This window comes from Chiloscyllium punctatum, chromosome 39 (assembly GCF_047496795.1).
Source record: "Chiloscyllium punctatum isolate Juve2018m chromosome 39, sChiPun1.3, whole genome shotgun sequence".
NCBI lineage: Eukaryota > Metazoa > Chordata > Chondrichthyes > Orectolobiformes > Hemiscylliidae > Chiloscyllium > Chiloscyllium punctatum.
In genome coordinates this window covers 32411736-32430222 of record NC_092777.1, presented here as the reverse complement: position 1 = coordinate 32430222, position 18487 = coordinate 32411736, and the positions used below count along the sequence as shown (strand labels likewise).

Here is an 18487-nt window from a genome sequence, read left to right as displayed (position 1 = left end):
TAGCTTTGGCAAATAGAATTAAGGAGAATCCAAAGGGTTTTTACAAATATATTAAGGACAAAGGGTAACTAGGGAGAGAATAGGGCCCCTCAAAGATCAGGAAGGCGGCCTTTGTGTGGAGCCACAGAAAATGGGCGAGATACTAAATCAATATTTTACATCAGTATTTACTGTGGACAAGGATATGGAAGATATAGACTGTGGGGAAATAGAATGCGACATCTTGCAAAATGTCCAGATTACAGAGGAAGAAGTGCTGGATGCCTTGAAATGGTTAAAGATGGATAAATCCCCAGGACCTGATCAGGTGTACCTGAGAATTCTGTGGGAAGCTAGAGAAGTGATTGCTGGGCCTCTTGCTGAGATATTTGTATCATCGATAGTCACAGGTGAGGTGCTGGAAGACTGGAGGTTGGCAAACGTGGTGCCACTGTTTAAGAAGGGTGGTAAAGATAAGCCAGGGAACTATAGACCGGTGAGCCTGACCTCGGTGGTGGGCAAGTTGTTGGAGGAATCCTGAGGGACAGGGTGTACATGTATTTGGAAAGGCAAGGACTGATTCGGGATAGTCAACATGGCTTTGTGCATGGGAAATCATGTCTCACAAACTTGATTGAGTTTTTTGAAGAAGTAACAAAGAAGATTGATGAGGGCAGAGCATTAGATGTGATCGGTATGGACTTCAGTAAGGCGCCAAGGTACCCCATGGGAGACTGATTAGCAAGGTTAGATCTCATGGAATACAGAGAGAATTAGCCATTTGGAAACAGAACTGGCTCAAAGGTAGAAGACAGAGGGTGGTGGAAGAGGATTGTTTTTCAGACTGGACGCCTGTGACCAGTGGAGTGCCACAAGGATCGGTGTTGGGCCCTCTACTTTTTGTCTTTTACATAAATGATTTGGATGTGAGCATAAGAGGTACAGTTAGTAAGTTTGCAGATGACACCAAAATTGGAGGTGTAGTGGACAGCGAAGAGAGTTACCCCAAATTACGACAGGATCTGGACCAGATGGGCCAATGGGCTGAGAAGTGGCAGATGGAGTTTAATTCAGATAAATGCGAGGCACTGCATTTTGGGAAAGCAAATCTTAGCAGGATTTATACACTTAATGGTAAGGTTCTAGGGAGTGTTGATGAACAAAGAGACCTTGGAGTGCAGGTTCACAGCTCCTTGAAAGTGGTGTCACAGGTAGATAGGATAGTGAAGAAGGCATTTGGTATGCTTTCCTTTTATTGGTCAGAGTATTGAGTACAGGAGTTGGGAGGTCATGTTGCGGCTGTACAGGACATTGGTTAGGCCACTGTTGGAATATTGCGTGCAATTCTGGTCTCCTTCCTGTCAGAAAGATGTTGTGAAAGGGTTCAGAAAAGATTTACAAGGATGTTGCCAGGGTTGGAGGATCTGAGCTACAGGGAGAGGCTGAACAGGCTGGGGCTGTTTTCCCTGGAGAGTCGGAGGCTGAGGGGTGACCTTATAGAGGTTTACAAAATTATGAGGGGCATAGATAGGATAAATAGACAAAGTCTTTTCCCTGGGGTTGGGGAGTCCAGAACTAGAGGGCATAGGTTTAGGGTGAGAGGGGAAAGATATAAAAGAGACCTAAGGGGCAACTTTTTCACGCAGAAGGTGGTACACGTATAGAATGAGCTGCCAGAGGATGTGGTGGAGGCTGGTACAATTGCAACATTTAATAGGCATTTGGTTGGGTATATGAATAGGAAGGGTTTGGAGGGATATGGGCCGGGTGCTGGCAGGTGGGACTAGATTGGGTTGGGATAGCTGATCGGCATGGACGGGTTGGACCGAAGGGTCTGTTTCCATGCTGTACATCTCTATGACTCTATGACTCTAACAGACGACTAGATTGATGAAGCATCGTCTTGTGGGATTTCATGTGGCTCTAAAGAACAGGAACCTCAGAACTACAGAAGCAAAAAGGTTGTCACTGAGATGAAGGTGGCCATTCAGCTTATCATGAATGGATTGGCTCGCTGAAAGAACAATTCACTTAGTGCTGTTCTGTCGGCTTCTGCCCGTATATCTTGTACATTCTTACTTTTCAGAATATACTCCAATTCTCTTTTGATTGTTTCAGTTGACTTTCCAACCATTCTCTCAGGCAGCATATTCCAGACCTTAACCATGCCTTGAACAGCAATGTTTTTCCTCATGTTGCTTGTGCCGAATGCTTTGAATCTGTGTCCTTTCATTCTCAATCCTCTCAGGAATGGAATCAGTTTCCCCCTATTACCCTATCCAGACCTGTCATGATTTTGAATACCTCAAACAAACCGCTTTTCAGCCTTCTCTTCTGTAAAAGCAATCTCAACTTCTCCTACCTATTTTCATCACTGAACTTTCTCATCCCTGCAATCAATCTTGCAAATCTTTTCTGCAATGTCTCCAATGACTTCACATCCTTCCTATCCCAGTGTGGAGGTCTCATCCCAACATGGAGGTGTTCTTCAGTGGCTCCCGGGTATTCCAGCAGCCCAGCGTGAAGGTCTAGTCCCGGTGAGGAGATCTCATCTCAGTCCAATGTGGCAGTCTCAGCCTGGTTTTCCAGCATACCCTGAACCCAGGAGCCATTAATTGAACTGTGATGAACATTTTGCATTTTCTTTTCTTATTGATGACTTCAGACATTAATTTAAGTGCTGTGCTATGGTGACATATAAAAATTTTCAATTTTTTTTGTAAAAATACAGAGACAATAAGTTGGTATTCGTCTTTTTACACACTTCTTCTTTCTCACCTCCTATCTAAACCTCCCATGTTTAGTTTGGTTCTCAATTGTATTTTCATCTAAAGTGTGTTTTCTTCATTATCTTAGTTTCTATCTCTTTTGTCATGCAGGGAGCTCCATCTTTGTTTGCCCTACCTTTCCCCTCTGAGGGATATATCTTGGCTGCTGAATACCTCTCCTTTGAAGGTAGCTCATTGTTCTTCCCCAGATTGAATTCTGTCCCCTCTTAGAGTCAATCTGAACTTTCTGATATGGCCTACTGCTCTCTCTCATAACTGCAGCCTTTTCAGAGCTTTTCCTGTTGCCTATCATCCAGCCAGTCCATAAGGTGATGCATTCTTCCCAGCACAGAGCTGTTCAAGATCATCTAGCAATGACAGCTGTAGTCTCCCCATTGAAAGTCAGCAAATTTGTGGTAGCATTGTTTTGTAGCAAGGAAAGGTAAAGCAGTGGACAAGAGTTGACCTTTGTCTTTGGTGTAGTATCACTAAATTTACAAATTTGGTTTGAAATGTTTATTTTATGGTGCCTTTAATTTTGAAATAGTCAGTAATGGAGAGAACGTTGGGATTACAGTTGTACAATCCTGCCAGAAAAAGACTGTCTTGGTTACATCCTTGCTTCCTCTTCCTGCTCCTCCTCCTCATCATCACTCATTGTCAGTATTGCGCCTTCATAATGCAAGATTGTGCAGGATGCAGTAGACCACCATGAATCTTGACACATGTTCTGCCAAGTACTGTGGTTCCTCCAGAACTGCCCAGCTATAGGCTTCTGCACCCCAATGGTCACATTTTGAATATGATTAGATTCCCGACAGTGTGGAAACAGGCCCTTCGGCCCAACAAGTCCACACCAACCCTCCAAAGAGCAACCCACCCAGACCCATTTCCCTCTGACTAATGTACCTAATACTATGGGCAATTTAGCATGGCCAATTCACCTGACCTGCACATCTTTGAACTGTGGGAAGAAACCAGAGCACCAGAGACCCATGCAGACACATGGAGAATGTGCAAACTCCACACAGACAGTCACTCGAGGCTAGAATCGAACCTGGGACCCTGGTGCTGTGAGGCAACAGTGCTAACCACTGAGGCACTGTGCTGCCCCGGTCAATAGACATTTGACTTTCACTTTAAGCATACTGCACATGTAGACACACTAGAGACAGCAATCTCGTGGTCAGTGCAGAGAGCTCACAACCTAGCAGCAACTGTTTGGCTTTTCATGATGATTCAGATGCAGATGTTACAGCAATATGCTGCACAATGAAGATGACTGCTCCCAGGATAGTGAATGCTGTCCTCATGGATACACTGTGTATGGTTGCAAACTAACTGGACTCTGAGGGAATGTAATCCCTTTTGATTGGGGTATGGAGTTGACATGCAATTCCCGTAGAGCAATGCCTGTGCATTCAAGAGAGATCTGCATCAAGGAGTAGCCTGCAATCCTCAGAAGTCATGTGCTCACTCCATCTGCTGCTGACTGACTAGAGAAATTGAAACGTAATCAGCTCTCTTTGTATAGAGGGTTTCAGTGACCTCCTCAGGCAACAAAGAATGGGAACTGGGTGATGTTGCAGACATTGTCTGCTCCAGCCTAGCCAGCACATAAAAGCTCAAGGCCACGATCACCATCACAGTCAATAGCAGTAGTATTCTTACCTTGGTCTGAGATTGCAGATGTGGCTGCAGCAGTTGGCAGATTTCAGAGTGTTTCATTCTTATTGAAGCATAGAAATGTCTTTTCTCACAGACTCAAGTTGGAGAACTGCTTCCTGAGCACCTTGGATGAAATGCCCTCCTGTTTGTCCCTTTTTTTACCCATTCCTAACTTTTCTCCCTCCTCCTTTTTCCTTCTGGAACTTTGTTGTTTTCTTCAAGTCCTTTGTGCATTCCTCCCATTATGATGCAAATGCATCATCCTCCTCCAATGTAAATGCCTATTTCTGTGCACATGTCTGGGATCAATTCCCTTAGCAGCTGCCACAACCACTTCCTCCAAACTTTGGAAACTTTAAAGAACTCTGGAGAACACCAAGTTTTTATGTTATTTTATGTGATTTTGTTTTGGCTCAGCAGGTAGCACTCTTGTCTCTGAGTCACAAGCTCCTGGGCTGACATTTCACTGCAGTTGCAAAGGTTGGCCCCGAGTTTCCAAGGGCTAGCTAACAGAATGGCTTGGGTTCTAAACCACAAAGTGGAGTTGTGCACAGCAACCCTGCAGATTCCCCAATGTAACAGACTCCAAGGGAATTGCCTGGGAATTGAAGATTGCTTCGGGAAATTCTCTTCTGCCTGAAACTCTCCAAAAGTATCCATTTAAACTGGAGAATTTGGAAGGTTCCAATTCCATTAATTAAATAGTTACTCAGGAAAAGTCAGACAATTAAATACTTAGCCTAATTCTTAAGTAACTACTCAACTGACCATGCCAATTAGACCCTGGCTATACCTTCCATAAACTCCTTACACAGAGCAAGCATTGGCCTAGCACACCATCTCTTTCACCAGGACTCAACACCTCCTGCCATTGGACCTAACATCCTCCCAATCTGTGTGAAATTGCCACTCTTGGAAAATCTAGCATGTTGCATTTTTCAAATGAGATTTTAAACTAGAGCCCATTAAGTGGATGTAAAGAATACATAACATTTTGAAAAATAGTAGGGAGCTCTCCTAGGTATCTTGACCAATATTTATTTCTCAATCAATATCATTGAAATGGATGACCTGGTCTTGGTCACATTGCTGTTTCAGGGAATTTTGCCATTCCATTGTTTATTTTACAATAGTGTGGATATACTTCAAAAGTACTTCATTATCTGCAAAGTGCTTTGACACTTTCAGTGATTGCAAAAGTACCACAGAAATGAAAGTCTTTACTTTTCCTTTTTAAATTGTCTTACTAGCCTTTAGAAATCAATCAGTAACTAATCTATAAGTAGTTGGTGATCCCAATAAGTTATGTTCTACAGACATAGGATGGTTCTTCTTGCTGATCAATCAAAGCTGACATTTGTGTGATTCTGAGACACATTAACTAGAGTATTGAACTCAAAAATGGGCAATCACTAATTTAATATATGATGCCGCTTGGACAACTATGTCTACTGGCAACCAGAAAATAGGCACCACACATTCAAATGTTATACCTTTGTTGTTCAGTGAAAACTCTTCGTGACATTGCACACAGTAACTCTTTAAGGTTTCCATAGAGCAACTTTCTTCAGTTATTGATCTTTTATATATAGTAATCATTTGCAGCTAATAATCTAATAAGCTAATAACAGGTGACCAGTGACTATAATCTTTTACAGATAACTAAATTCTGCAATAGACAGTGAACTTTTATTGATAATGATTTATTAAAGTTATGACCATTTACAGGTTATAATACCTAAGAGACAGTGACAGTTTATAGATATCAATTAAAAATAGGCAGTGACACTTTACAGTTAATGATCCATTACAGACAATGAACTTTTAGAGTTAGTAAAACATGACCCATTAAATTTGAGGATGAATGATGGACTGTGATCCTGTGCTTATGAGGACACAATATAGGTGTTGACCCTTTCCAGGGAAATGTATTTCAAGACAACAATATTTCATGGACAGTGAAGATTTACAGGTAATGATCCAGTACAGAGAGTGAAATTTTCAGAGGATGATCCATTATAGACAGTGAACTTTGACAGGTAATGGGTCCATTATGGACCCTGTAGACATTATAATCCATTGCAAAAAGTGACATTTTTAAAGATAACCATCCATTAAATTCAATGACCTTATACTTATAATGACCCATTATAGAGAGTAGTTTTATGGGTAACTATCCATTTAGACTGAGACCCTTTTTAGCAAATAATCTATTATGGAGAGCAAACTTTTGAAGGTAATGATCCATTATAGGTAGTAACTTAATGCAATTCATGATCTGTTATAGCGAGCGATACTTTGCATGGAGGGAGTTGTCATGGGCTTTGACCACATACACATAATCATTCAGTACAATCATGAAATATTTTGCAGTGAATGGTCCACTGTAGTCATCTATACCGATAATGATCCATTATGGACAGCATTGTGTTAGGAGTAATGCTCCACTGCAGGCTTTCAGTTTTTACAAGTAATAATCTATTATAAGTATTTACACTTTACAGAAGATACTCTATTATAAATAGTAGCATTTTATAAATAAAGATCTATTGTGCAGTGATATTCCACAGGAAATAGTTTTCTGCAGTGCAAAGAAACGTCTGTTACGTGCTGAGATGCATTCAAAGACAACAACCTACATTTATGTAATACCTTCTAATGCAGTAGACTATATCAATCATTTCACAGGGATGTTATTAAGCAAAATTTCATAGACTGTTTTGATCCCCCTGGAGACCAATAATCTAAAAGAATCAAACTTACCAGATGATCTGAACAAAGAAAACCAAGGGACAAAATCTCACTTATTTAATGTTCAACAATGAACAACATAAATTGACACGCACAACTGAAGAGAGAATGAGTAACAATGTTGGTTAATATGGGGAGCAGGAGGGGAAGTGAGGTCATCAGCAGTTAAGTGGGAATAGGTTTGAGGGAGCTGCTGGTGAACTCATGGACAAAATGAGTTCACAGAGGGTTTAAGGGGAGACGGGAGAAAATAGAGAAAGATGCAAATTTAGAGTTGGGAATGGGGAGAATTAAGGGATGTTTAGACTAGTGAAAAGGATTGAGTGACAGAGGCAGTGAACAGATTGTTTCTATCTTAGTGATAAAGATATCTGTGAGCTCTTTGGAACAGCTTTGCATTCCAGGATGTTCCTGGAATAGTGAGCAGTTTTAGCAAATGATAATGAAACCTGATAATGTTCTATATGGTCCAGCCATTTCTAGTGATGAACGGCTAAATCTTTTGTCCACCACATCCATTTATGTCGACTTGTGATCAGGTCTGTACCAAGGGAACAGTTGGGTTGAGAAAGAAAAATGGATTCATTATGGAGAAGGGCAACAAAGGTGGAGAGTGCAATTAAGAAAATCTATAGATGTAGAAATGTTGTGATGAACATAGAGTCAAAGGCAAGACAATTGACATTTTGTACGTACAGTTGTAAGTGATTTGATAGTATTTTCTAGACATAGACACAGAAGGAGGTCACATTGGACATGAAAGGGGAGTGGATTGATCCATGGAAGTGTCCAGAGATAGCCTGCTCCATGATTATTATAAAGATGTTATTGCATGGCACAAAATAATCAATGGAGTCAGCATGCTTTTGTGAAAGGAAAATCGTGTTTTACCAATTTCTTGAACGTTTTCGACAAAATAACAAGTGCTGTAAATAAAGTTAAAATTCACACAACACCAGGTTATAGTCCAACAGGTTTACTTGGAAGCACTAACTTTCAGAGCGCTGCCCCTTCAGGTGGTTGTGGAATATAAGATCATAAGACACAGAATTAAAAGCAAAAGTTTATAGTGTGATGTAACTGAAATTATATATTGAAAAAGACTTGGATTGTTTGTTAAGTCTCTCATTTTTTCGAATGACCATGTTGGTTGCAGTTCTTTCGTATGTAAATCACAGAACGTTTTTAAAGTTACATTCTCAAGTGAACTTTAACAATTGGTGTCATTTTGGCCCAGATAATGCATTGAAGGTGTGAAGTGCCCTGTGTGAGACTATATGCCACAATGGTCAGACTAATTCTAATCTAAAAAATGGATTTACAGAATCTTACATGGATTCATGCAGTTTTTGAACAAACTAAAATATAATTCTGCGAGTACAAATTCCCCCACAAACCTATATGTGTGTTCTGTGTATGCGTGTGTGTGTGTGTGCGCGTGCATGCGCATGTGTGTGAGTGTGTGTGTGTAGGCATGGGAGTGTTACGAGTGTCTGTGAGAGAGTGTGCATGTGTGCATGTGCAAGTGTGAGTGTAAAGTCTGTGAGAGGGTTGTGTGTGAGTGTATGTGTGAGCGTATGAGAGACAGCTTGTGTATGAGAGAGGGTCTGTGTGTATCTGTAGGAGTGTATGTGCGTAGTAGTGTCTATGTGTGTCTGTCAATGTGTGTCCGGGTCTGTGTGTAGTGGGGTCACCTGTAGTGTGACATGAACACAAGATCCCGGTTGAGACCATCCCCATGAGTACCAAACTTGTCTCTAAGCCTCTGCTCGGCCACTTTGCATTGTTGCCTGTCCCAAAGTCCACCTTGGAGGACAGTCAACAAAAGGTCCAAGGTTGAATGTCCTGGACTGCTGAAGTGTTCTCCGACTGGGCGGAAACATTCCTGTCTGTTGATTATTGTGCGGTGTCCATTCATCCTTTGCTGTAGCCTCTGCTCAGTCTCACCAATGTACCATTCTTCAGGGCATCCTTGCCTGCAGCATATGAGATAGATAACGTTGACTGAGTCACATGAGTACCTGCCACATACATGGTGGGAGGTGTCCCCATGCGTAATGGTGGTATCCACACAGACACTCTGACACAGGTGTGAATAAAGAGGAACAGTGGATGTACTGAACTTAGATTTCCAAGAACACATTTGTGGATTATTGTAGAAACTACAAGTTTGTGCTGTGGCAGCCAACAAATTTGCATAGACTAAAGATTAACCAGCTAATGGGAAACTGTTTCAACGTAATTAGGTCATTTTTTATTTGGCAAGATATAATGAGTGGTATGCCACAGGATCAGTGTTGGGGCCTCATATTTTAAAATTCACATCAATGACTTTGATGAAAGGACTGAAGGGAAAGCTAAATTTGCTGATGACGCCAAGGTAGGGAGAAAAGTATATATTAAAAAGGAGTGGGAGTAAGCCATTCAGCCCCTTATGTCTGCTCTTCTATTTAATAATATCATGGCGGATCAGACTGTAACCTCAAGTCCACATTCTGGCTTACACTGACAATCTTTCACCCTCTTGCTCAACAAGAATTCATCCACGTCTGTTTTGTCTTGTAACTTATGTCTTGTAAAGTAAGACATTTTATCAAAGCTTTTTGAACAGCACTCATCAGGAGGATATTCATAAGAATGCCAATATAAAGGACAACAACACCTTTTTTTTTGCCTAATTGCGGTAGTGCTTATTTTTTCCCCAGCACCCATGTTGTGTGTGTGCAGGTGTGAGACACAGTGAGAGACACAAGGTGTACAAATCTTTATTCAATTTCCACCACCAGGAAGATAGGAAAACACCTGGGTGGCCAGTGACAAGCAGGGCCCATCACATCAAAGGGCAGTGCTGTGTGATCAAACAGTGAAGGGGAGGGTAGGGACTAAATCAAAATAGAGTTGGACGGGGAAATAATGCACTCCACTCCCTGCGGCACCCAGCTCTCCCTGAACAACTCCAGGGTATTGGTGGACACTGCGTGCTCCTTCTCCAAGGATACCCGGGCTCTAAAGTAACCGCGGAAGAGGGGCAGGCAGTGCCCTAACGACCCCCTCCACGGCCCGCTGCCTGGACCTGTTGATAGCCAGTTTGGCCAGGCCCAGGAGCAGACCCACGAGGAGGTCTTCAGACCTGCCCTCCCTCCTCCATACCAGGTGCCTGAACACCTTATACTATATGAGAAGAGAGTGCTGATTGGTTGACAAGTGGAACCTGATTGGTAGAGGTGTTGCGACTGAGAATGTAGCAGTTAGGTGATAATTGACAGTTAACTGCTTGCTTTGTTTAAATTTAAACCAGGCAGATTCCCTTCTGTTGAGGGATTGCCAAGAATAAATCAGAGAATGGTTGTCATCTATTTTGTTGCGTTAACATAGATTCAGTGACTGCATTCTCTTTCTGCATATCTGCAGAGACAGAGGCCCTGTGTATTAATACATGCAACTCCCAGATGTCACAAGTGCTTCACAAAAAGTGCATTTTGTCCTTGTTTCCTTTAAGAGAGATTGGGGAACAGGTGCTGAGCATTCTACAAGATAAACAATTTTTGAAGCATTGGGTGTTTTCTTTAAAAGTTGTAACATTAGAAGCAGTCTGAATGGGTGTGGTTAAGCTCCCACCCACGGAAGCAGAATGTTTTAATTTAGCTTTCAGTTGTTGCTATTGGGGGCTTGAAGAAGTGAAAGCTATTTTTTTTCCTTCTCTCAGTTACAACCAAACGCTAGGAGGTTTCTGCCTACCAAGGGATTGGCATGGAGACAATCTGTATTCTAAATTTGCCTTTTGCCATGGGTGTGTTTATGGAACATTACTATATTGGAACAGTTTATTGGTAGTAGTTAATTAGTAGTAGTATCTGTTATCCTGTTAAGTTTTCCAACAGAGTTAAGTTATTCCAATTCCATCTTTCTTTTGCTGTATTTTAACTATAGTGGATGAATAAAGTGTGTTTTGCTTTAAATCTGGTAGTTTGACCAATTGAATTGCACCTGGAACACAACACCTCACAATTACTTTTAAAATAAAAACAGGTTAAGATCTAGACTATCTTCTGAATATTTTGAGGGGGTTTGATCTGGTCCATAACAAACTTGGCATTCTTATCGGGATCAAAATCTCTTAGTTTGGGTTGGGTTTAGGAGTATTGAATTCAAAGGAAGCAAGTGGTAAGTATAAATACTCACCCTTTCATCACCAATGATCATTTGAGTGGGAGCAGCCGCATGAGCTGGGCGGAAGTGAGGTTGGAGCACATAGCTGGGTGGGAAGGTAAGTGATTAGTATTTGAGGGGGTGTGTTCTAGACCCCAGGTCCTACTTTCGTAGGGCCACCCTCCTCCTCTAACCTAACTTTAAAGTCTACAGGTAAGTGACTCAGTATTATTGACTCAGTGTTCTTGTTTTTGGAGACAAAGTGTACAGTCATGGCAGCGCAGGCGGTGGAATGTTCCTCCTGCAGGATGTTTGAGGTAGGGGTGACCACCGATACTCCTGCCGACTTCGTCTGCAGGAAATGCAGTCAGATCCTGCTCCTCACCGAACGAGTTAGGGAACTGGAACTGGAGTTGGACGAACTGAGGATTATTCGAGAGGCTGAGAGGGTGATTGATAGAAGCTACAGGGACATAGTTACGCCGGAGAACAGAGGTAGCTGGGTAACAGTTAGAGGTGGGAAGGGGAAGAAGCAGGCAGCGCAGGGTTCCCCTGTGGTCGTTCCCCTAAAAAATAAGTATACAGCTTTGGAAACTGTTGGGGGGGACAGCCTTGCAGGTGTAAGCTGCAGTGAAGGGGTCTGTGGCTCTGAGACTCAGAAGGGAAAGGGGGAGAGGAGGAGAGCGCTAGTTATAGGGGACTCTCTAGTTAGAGGGACGGACAGGCGGTTCTGTGGACATGGGCGAGACTCTCGGATGGTTTGTTGCCTCCTGGGTGCTAGGGTCCGAGACGTCTCAGACCGTGTCTTCAGAATCCTTAAGGGGGAGGGTGTGCAGCCTGAAGTCGTGGTACACATTGGCACCAACAACATAGCTAGGAAGAGGGGTGGGGAGGTCATTCAAGAGCTCAGGGAGTTAGGCTGGAAGCTAAAAGCTAGGACAGACAGAGTCGTCATCTCTGGGTTGTTGCCGGTGCCACGTGACAGTGAGGCAAGGAATAGGGAGAGAGTGCAGTTGAACACGTGGCTGCAAGGATGGTGTAGGAGGGAGGGCTTCAGATATTTGGACAATTGGACTGCATTCTGGGGAAGGTGGGACCTGTACAAACAGGACGGGTTGCACCTGAACCAGAAGGGCACCAATATCCTGGGGGGTAGGTTTGCTAGCACTCTTCGGGGGGGTTTAAACTAATTTGGCAGGGGGATGGGATCCGGACTTGTAGTCCAGCAAGTAAGCTAGCTGTGTGTCAGGATGCCCAAGACTGTAGGGAGGCTGTGAAGAAGGTAGCACTGACAGGGACTACTTGCGGACACGGAGATGGGCTCAAGTGCGTATACTTCAACGCAAGGAGTATCAGAAATAAGGTGGGTGAACTTAAGGCGTGGATCGGTACCTGGGACTACGATGTTGTGGCCATCATGGAAACGTGGATAGATGAGGGACAGGAATGGCTGTTGGAGGTTCCTGGTTACAGATCTTTCAGTAAGATTAGGGAGGGTGGTAAAAAAGGAGGGGGGGTGGCATTGCTAATTAGAAATGGTATAACGGCTGCAGAAAGGAAGTTTGAGGGGGATCTGCCTCTGGAGGTAGTATGGGCTGAAGTAAGAAATAGGAAAGGTGCAGTCACCTTGTTGGGTGTTTACTATAGGCCCCCCAATAGCAGCAGACATGTGGAGAAACAGATTGGGAAACAGATTTTGGAAAGGTGCAGAAGTCACAGGGTCGGAGTCATGGGCGACTTCAACTTCCCAAATATTGATTGGAAGCTCTTTAGATCAAGTAGATTGGATGGGGCGGTGTTTGTGCAGTGTGTCCAGGAAGCTTTTCTAATGCAGTATGTAGATTGTCCAACCAGAGGGGAGGCCATATTGGATTTGGTACTCGGTAATGAACCGGGACAAGTGGTGGGCTTGTTAGTGGGTGAACATTTTGGTGATGGTGACCACAATTCTGTGACTTTCACCTTGGTTATGGAGAGAGATAGGTGCACACAACAAGGTAGATTTTACAATTGGGGGAAGGGAAATTACGATGCTGTAAGACAGGATTTGAGGAGCATACGTTGGGAGCATAGGCTGTCAGGGAAGGATGTGGTGGAAATGTGGAACTTTTTCAAGGAGCAGATACGACGTGTCCTTGATATGTATGTACCTATCAGGCAGGAAAGAAATGGTCGTGTGAGGGAGCCTTGGTTGACGAGGGAGGTTGAATGTCTAGTAAAGAGGAAGAAGGATGCTTACATAAGGTTGAGGAAACAGGGTTCAGACAGAGCAGTGGAGGGATACAGGAAAGCCAGAAGGGACCTGAAGAAAGGGATTAGGAGAGCTAAGAGAGGGCATGAAAAATCCTTGGCGGATAGGATCAAGGATAACCCCAAGGCATTCCATGCGTATGTGAGAAACCTGAGAATGACGAGAACAAGGGTAGGTCCGATCAAGGACAGTAGTGGGAGACTGTGTATTGAGTCGGAAGAGATAGGAGAGGTCTTGAACAAGTACTTCTCTTCAGTATTTACGAACGAGAGGGACCGTATTGTTGAAGAGGAGAGTGTGAAACGGACTGTTAAGCTAGAAGAGATACTTGTTAGGAAGGAAGATGTGTTGGACATTTTGAACAACTTGAGGATAGACAAGTCCCCCGGGCCTGACGGGATATATCCTAGGATTATGTGGGAAGCAAGAGAGGAAATTGCAGTACCGTTGGCAATGATCTTCTCGTCTTCACTGGCAACGGTGTTGGTACCAGGGGACTGGAGAGTAGCGAATGTTGTGCCCCTGTTCAAAAAAGGGAATAGGGATAACCCCGGGAATTACACGCCAGTTAGTCTAACTTCTGTGGTAGGCAAAGTAATGGAAAGGGTACTGAGGGATAGGATTTATGAGTATCTGGAAAGACACTGCTTGATTAGGGACAGCCAGCACGGATTTGTGAAGGGTCGGTCTTGCCTTACAAGTCTTATTGAATTCTTCGAGGAGGTGACCAAGCATGTGGATGAGGGTAGAGCAGTGGATGTAGTGTACATGGATTTTAGTAAGGCATTTGATAAGGTTCCCCATGGTAGGCTTATGCGGAAAGTCAGGAAGCATGGGATAGAGGGAAATTTGGCCAATTGGATAGAAAACTGGCTAACCGGTCGAAGTCAGAGAGTGGTGGTAGATGGTAAATATTCAGCCTGGAGCCCAGTTACAAGTGGAGTTCCGCAGGGATCAGTTCTGGGTCCTCTGCTGTTTGTAATTTTTATTAATGACTTAGATGAGGGAGTCGAAGGGTGGGTCAGTAAATTTACAGATGATACGAAGATAGGTGGAGTTGTGGACAGTGAGGAGGGCATTTGTCGTTTGCAAAGGGACTTAGATATGTTGCAGAGCTGGGCTGAGGAATGGCAGATGGAGTTCAACCCTGCCAAGTGTGAGGTTGTCCATTTTGGAAGAACAAATAAGAATGTGGAATACAGGGTTAATGGTCGGGTTCTTAGTCAGGTGGAGGAACAGAGGGATCTTGGGGTCTATGTACATAGATCTTTGAAAGTTGCCACTCAGGTGGATAGAGTTTGTAAGAAGGCCTCTGGAGTATTATCGTTCATTAGCAGAGGGATTGAATTCAAGAATCGTGAAGTGATGTTGCAGCTGTACAGGACTTTGGTTAGGCCACAGTTGGAGTACTGTGTGCAGTTCTGGTCGCCTCACTTTAGGAAAGATGTGGAAGCTTTGGAGAGGGTGCAGAGGAGATTTACCAGGATGTAGCCTGGAATGGAGAATAGGTCGTATGAGAATAGGTTGAGAGTTCTCGGCCTTTTCTCATTGGAACGGCGAAGGATGAGGAGTGACTTGATAGAGGTTTATAAGATGATCAGAGGAATAGACAGAGTAGACAGTCAGAAACTTTTTCCCCGGGTACAACAGAGTGTTACAAGGGGACATAAATTTAAGGTGAAGGCTGGAAGGTATAGGGGAGATGTCAGGGGTGGGTTCTTTACCCAGAGAGTGGTGGGGGCATGGAATACGCTGCCCGTGGGAGTGGTAGAGTCAGAATCATTGGCGACCTTTAAGCGGCATTTGGATGGGTACATGGATGGGTGCTTAATCTAGGTTAGAAGTTCAGCACAACATCGTGGGCCGAAGGGCCTGTTCTGTGCTGTATTGTTCTATGTTCTATGATCGTGTCCTTTATTTTGGATGTTAAATTAGATTGGTCAAACTATCAGATTTAAAGCAAGACACACATTATTCATCCACTACAGTTAAAATACAACAAAAAAAAATGGAATGGGAATAATTTAACTCTACTGGAAAACTCAACAGTGTAATAGATACACTATTATTATTAAACTGTTTCAATAAAGTAACATCAGATAAATGCACTCTTAACAAAAGACAAATTCAGAACACAGATTGCCTCACATGCAACTCCCTTGGCAGGCAGAGAACTCTCAATGATTGGTTGTAACCGAGAGAGGGAAAAACATAGCTTTTTCTTCAAGTCCCCAACAGCAACTGCTGAAAGCTAAACTAAAACATTCTGCTTCTGTGGGTGAAAGCTTGACCACACCCACTCAGGTTGCTTCTATTGTTCCAACTTTTTTAAAAAACCCACCAAAGTTGCAGAGAATGTTTCCCAATAGATGAAACCTGAAAACTGAGACAATCTGTGTTCTACATTTGCCTTTTGCCATGGGTGCGTTTATGAAACATTACTATATTGGAACAGTTTATTGGTAGTAGTTAATTAGTAGTAGTATCTGTTATCCTGTTAAGTTTTCCAACAGGGTTAAGTTATTCCAATTCAGACAGAAGATTGTAATCTGAGTTACTCCTGTGGAGGATGGCTGAAAGCAAGGATAAGTTGTCAAGATATGAATACCCATTGATGTTCTCTGAATCTGAAATTTGTGACTGGTGAAAAAAAAAAGCAGATGTGTGGACATGAAATATGGTTTTACTAAAGTGAAAACAAGCTATGGCCAGAGTATTGCTTCTAACTAATACAAACAAAATCAAAAGCAAAGTATTTTAAGTGCTGGTGATGATTTGTATCTTGTCGTAAGCTTCACTTCTAAAATTTATAAAAAAAAAGATGATCCATTAAATGCAGACTTTGATAGATTTCAATGCTGGACAGTCATTTCATAGAGGAATATCGTGAACTTTATTAAACTGTTTGTAAAAATGTAGAAAGTCAATTTGAAGATAAAAGTCAGACAATCAGTTCTCATCTTCATATTGCTGGATTCTATTGAGATGTCATATATGGATAGGCTTCGGTTCTTGAGGCATTTGGTTCCAGGAAAATATACCCTTTTGGATCAAATGTCCGCTGTTTAGTTAAATTCCTGAAAGAAGAATTATTCCCAGCAGCCTTGATAGTGCAAATGGAGCACTCTGTGGTGTCCTCAAGAATGGAGATACCAATAATTGCAGTCTGTCAAGATCAGTCAAATACAGAATGTGGGTTTCAATGTAATAGTTACAAACAAAAAAAAATTGAGGATAATATTACTTTTTACAGATCTGAATGTCACAGTAGAAATCAAGACTGGAGCAGCAAAATGAGTGAACGAACACCCACATGCATGGTTAACACATTCCATGACTCAAAACAAAGCAAATTGACAGCAAATGATTGAGATTGCTGACTGGTTCAACAGTACAAAACAGAAGAAAGAGTGATGGGTATGCACTTGAACCTAAAGCAAGTGACCTAGTGGCCCACAACAATCCTTAGGAGTTGAATTATTCATTATATCCATGTTTTCCAATAATAGAACAATAGTTAGTATAGTAAATGCTTCAGCTGGGAATATAAAATGGCAAAGAAACATTGATTGAATGAGTGAGTAGATAGAAGTATAGCAGATAACATATAACGGTCGTGAAAAGTATGTCATCTGTTCTGGATGAAAAAGAAGTGCTAGAATTGAGTTTTTAGATAGTAAAAAGCCAGGAGCAGTAGAAAGTCCAAAGAGATTTTGGGGGGGTTCTGTAAACAGATCACCAAAATGCAATGTTCAAAGAAAAATCAGAGTGTCTAATTTATTGTTAGCATCTATAACATAAGGGCTGGGAATATAAAGTGGAATGGGTATACCATCTCAGGTCAGGTTACAGAATAGCCAGGATTTTGTTGTAACCATGGGGAATTCATCTACTGATCAAACAACTAGCACAGAAACTCAATCAGCACTACACAAGGAAAGAGGAGAACTGCAATGATGCTTACTCCCTGACTGGAGTCCAAGATGACAGAAATCAAACCTTCCAAGATCTTCCAGCCACTCAGAGGGTGACAGCATGTGTACCAGTGAGAGTGTTGGCCATAGCTAATGGCACTGAACACAGTTGAGGACCATAATCATAGCGAGACCCCAAGTGAGGGTGAAATGAAGGCAAGGGGTAGCTTTCAGTTCCTACACAATACCAGGTTCCTTGATCATGCACAAACCACCTGACCTTGAGGAAAAACCAACATGTTTTGCTCAGCACCTTCCAAGGGTTTATGATACCCACTCATTCACCACTGCATTGTAGTGGGCTCAGGGAGATGGATATCAATTGACTCATTAATTAGCTTAAATGACATTCTGCTCATGGCTAGAAATCCAACATCTGTCCATTCCAACCTCTGACTTAATCAGGAGAGGTTATGCTGCTCATGGTGGTGATGTAAGGTGTATGATATATATGTTAATATCATTTACTTTATAGGTTGGATTTTAAACCTTTCCATAGTCATGGTCATTTATTATTTTTAAAAATTGTGAGAGAGAGTGAGAGGGTGTGAGAGAGAGAGAGACTTCCTGGAATTTGTTTTCATTGGATGACTGTTACAAGCAGAGTGGACAGTTGGGTATTATGTTTCAGGTAGAAGGTTTTGGAATTTTTTTGACTTAGGAGAAGCACCCATAGTTTGAAGAAAGACCTTTTGGTTTCACTTTTGCAGAGCTCTTGGCTGAAGCTGGATGTGTAAGACAGTTGCTTCAAAATAACAGAATAGAAGTAGTTTAGAACTGTTAAAAAATAATTTACTTCAGCATAAGGAATCAGTTTGAAAATTCCAAATCACAAATGCTTGGTTAAAATCCTGAACCAGTTACTTGAAGCTGAAAGAGTCCAAGCTCAGTTCCATTTAAACTCAAGGAAGAGGCTCTTGGATTCTTCAGAGTAAGAATTGAAATCA

At 42.3% G+C, this 18487-nt stretch overlaps 1 protein-coding gene across 1 annotated transcript in view; it reads left to right on the top strand.

The window, feature by feature from the left end:
• Positions 1-18487, top strand: part of LOC140463926 (glutamate receptor ionotropic, NMDA 2C-like) — a 129681-nt gene that overhangs the window by 57713 nt on the left and 53481 nt on the right. The gene's annotated exons all lie outside the window — the stretch shown is intronic.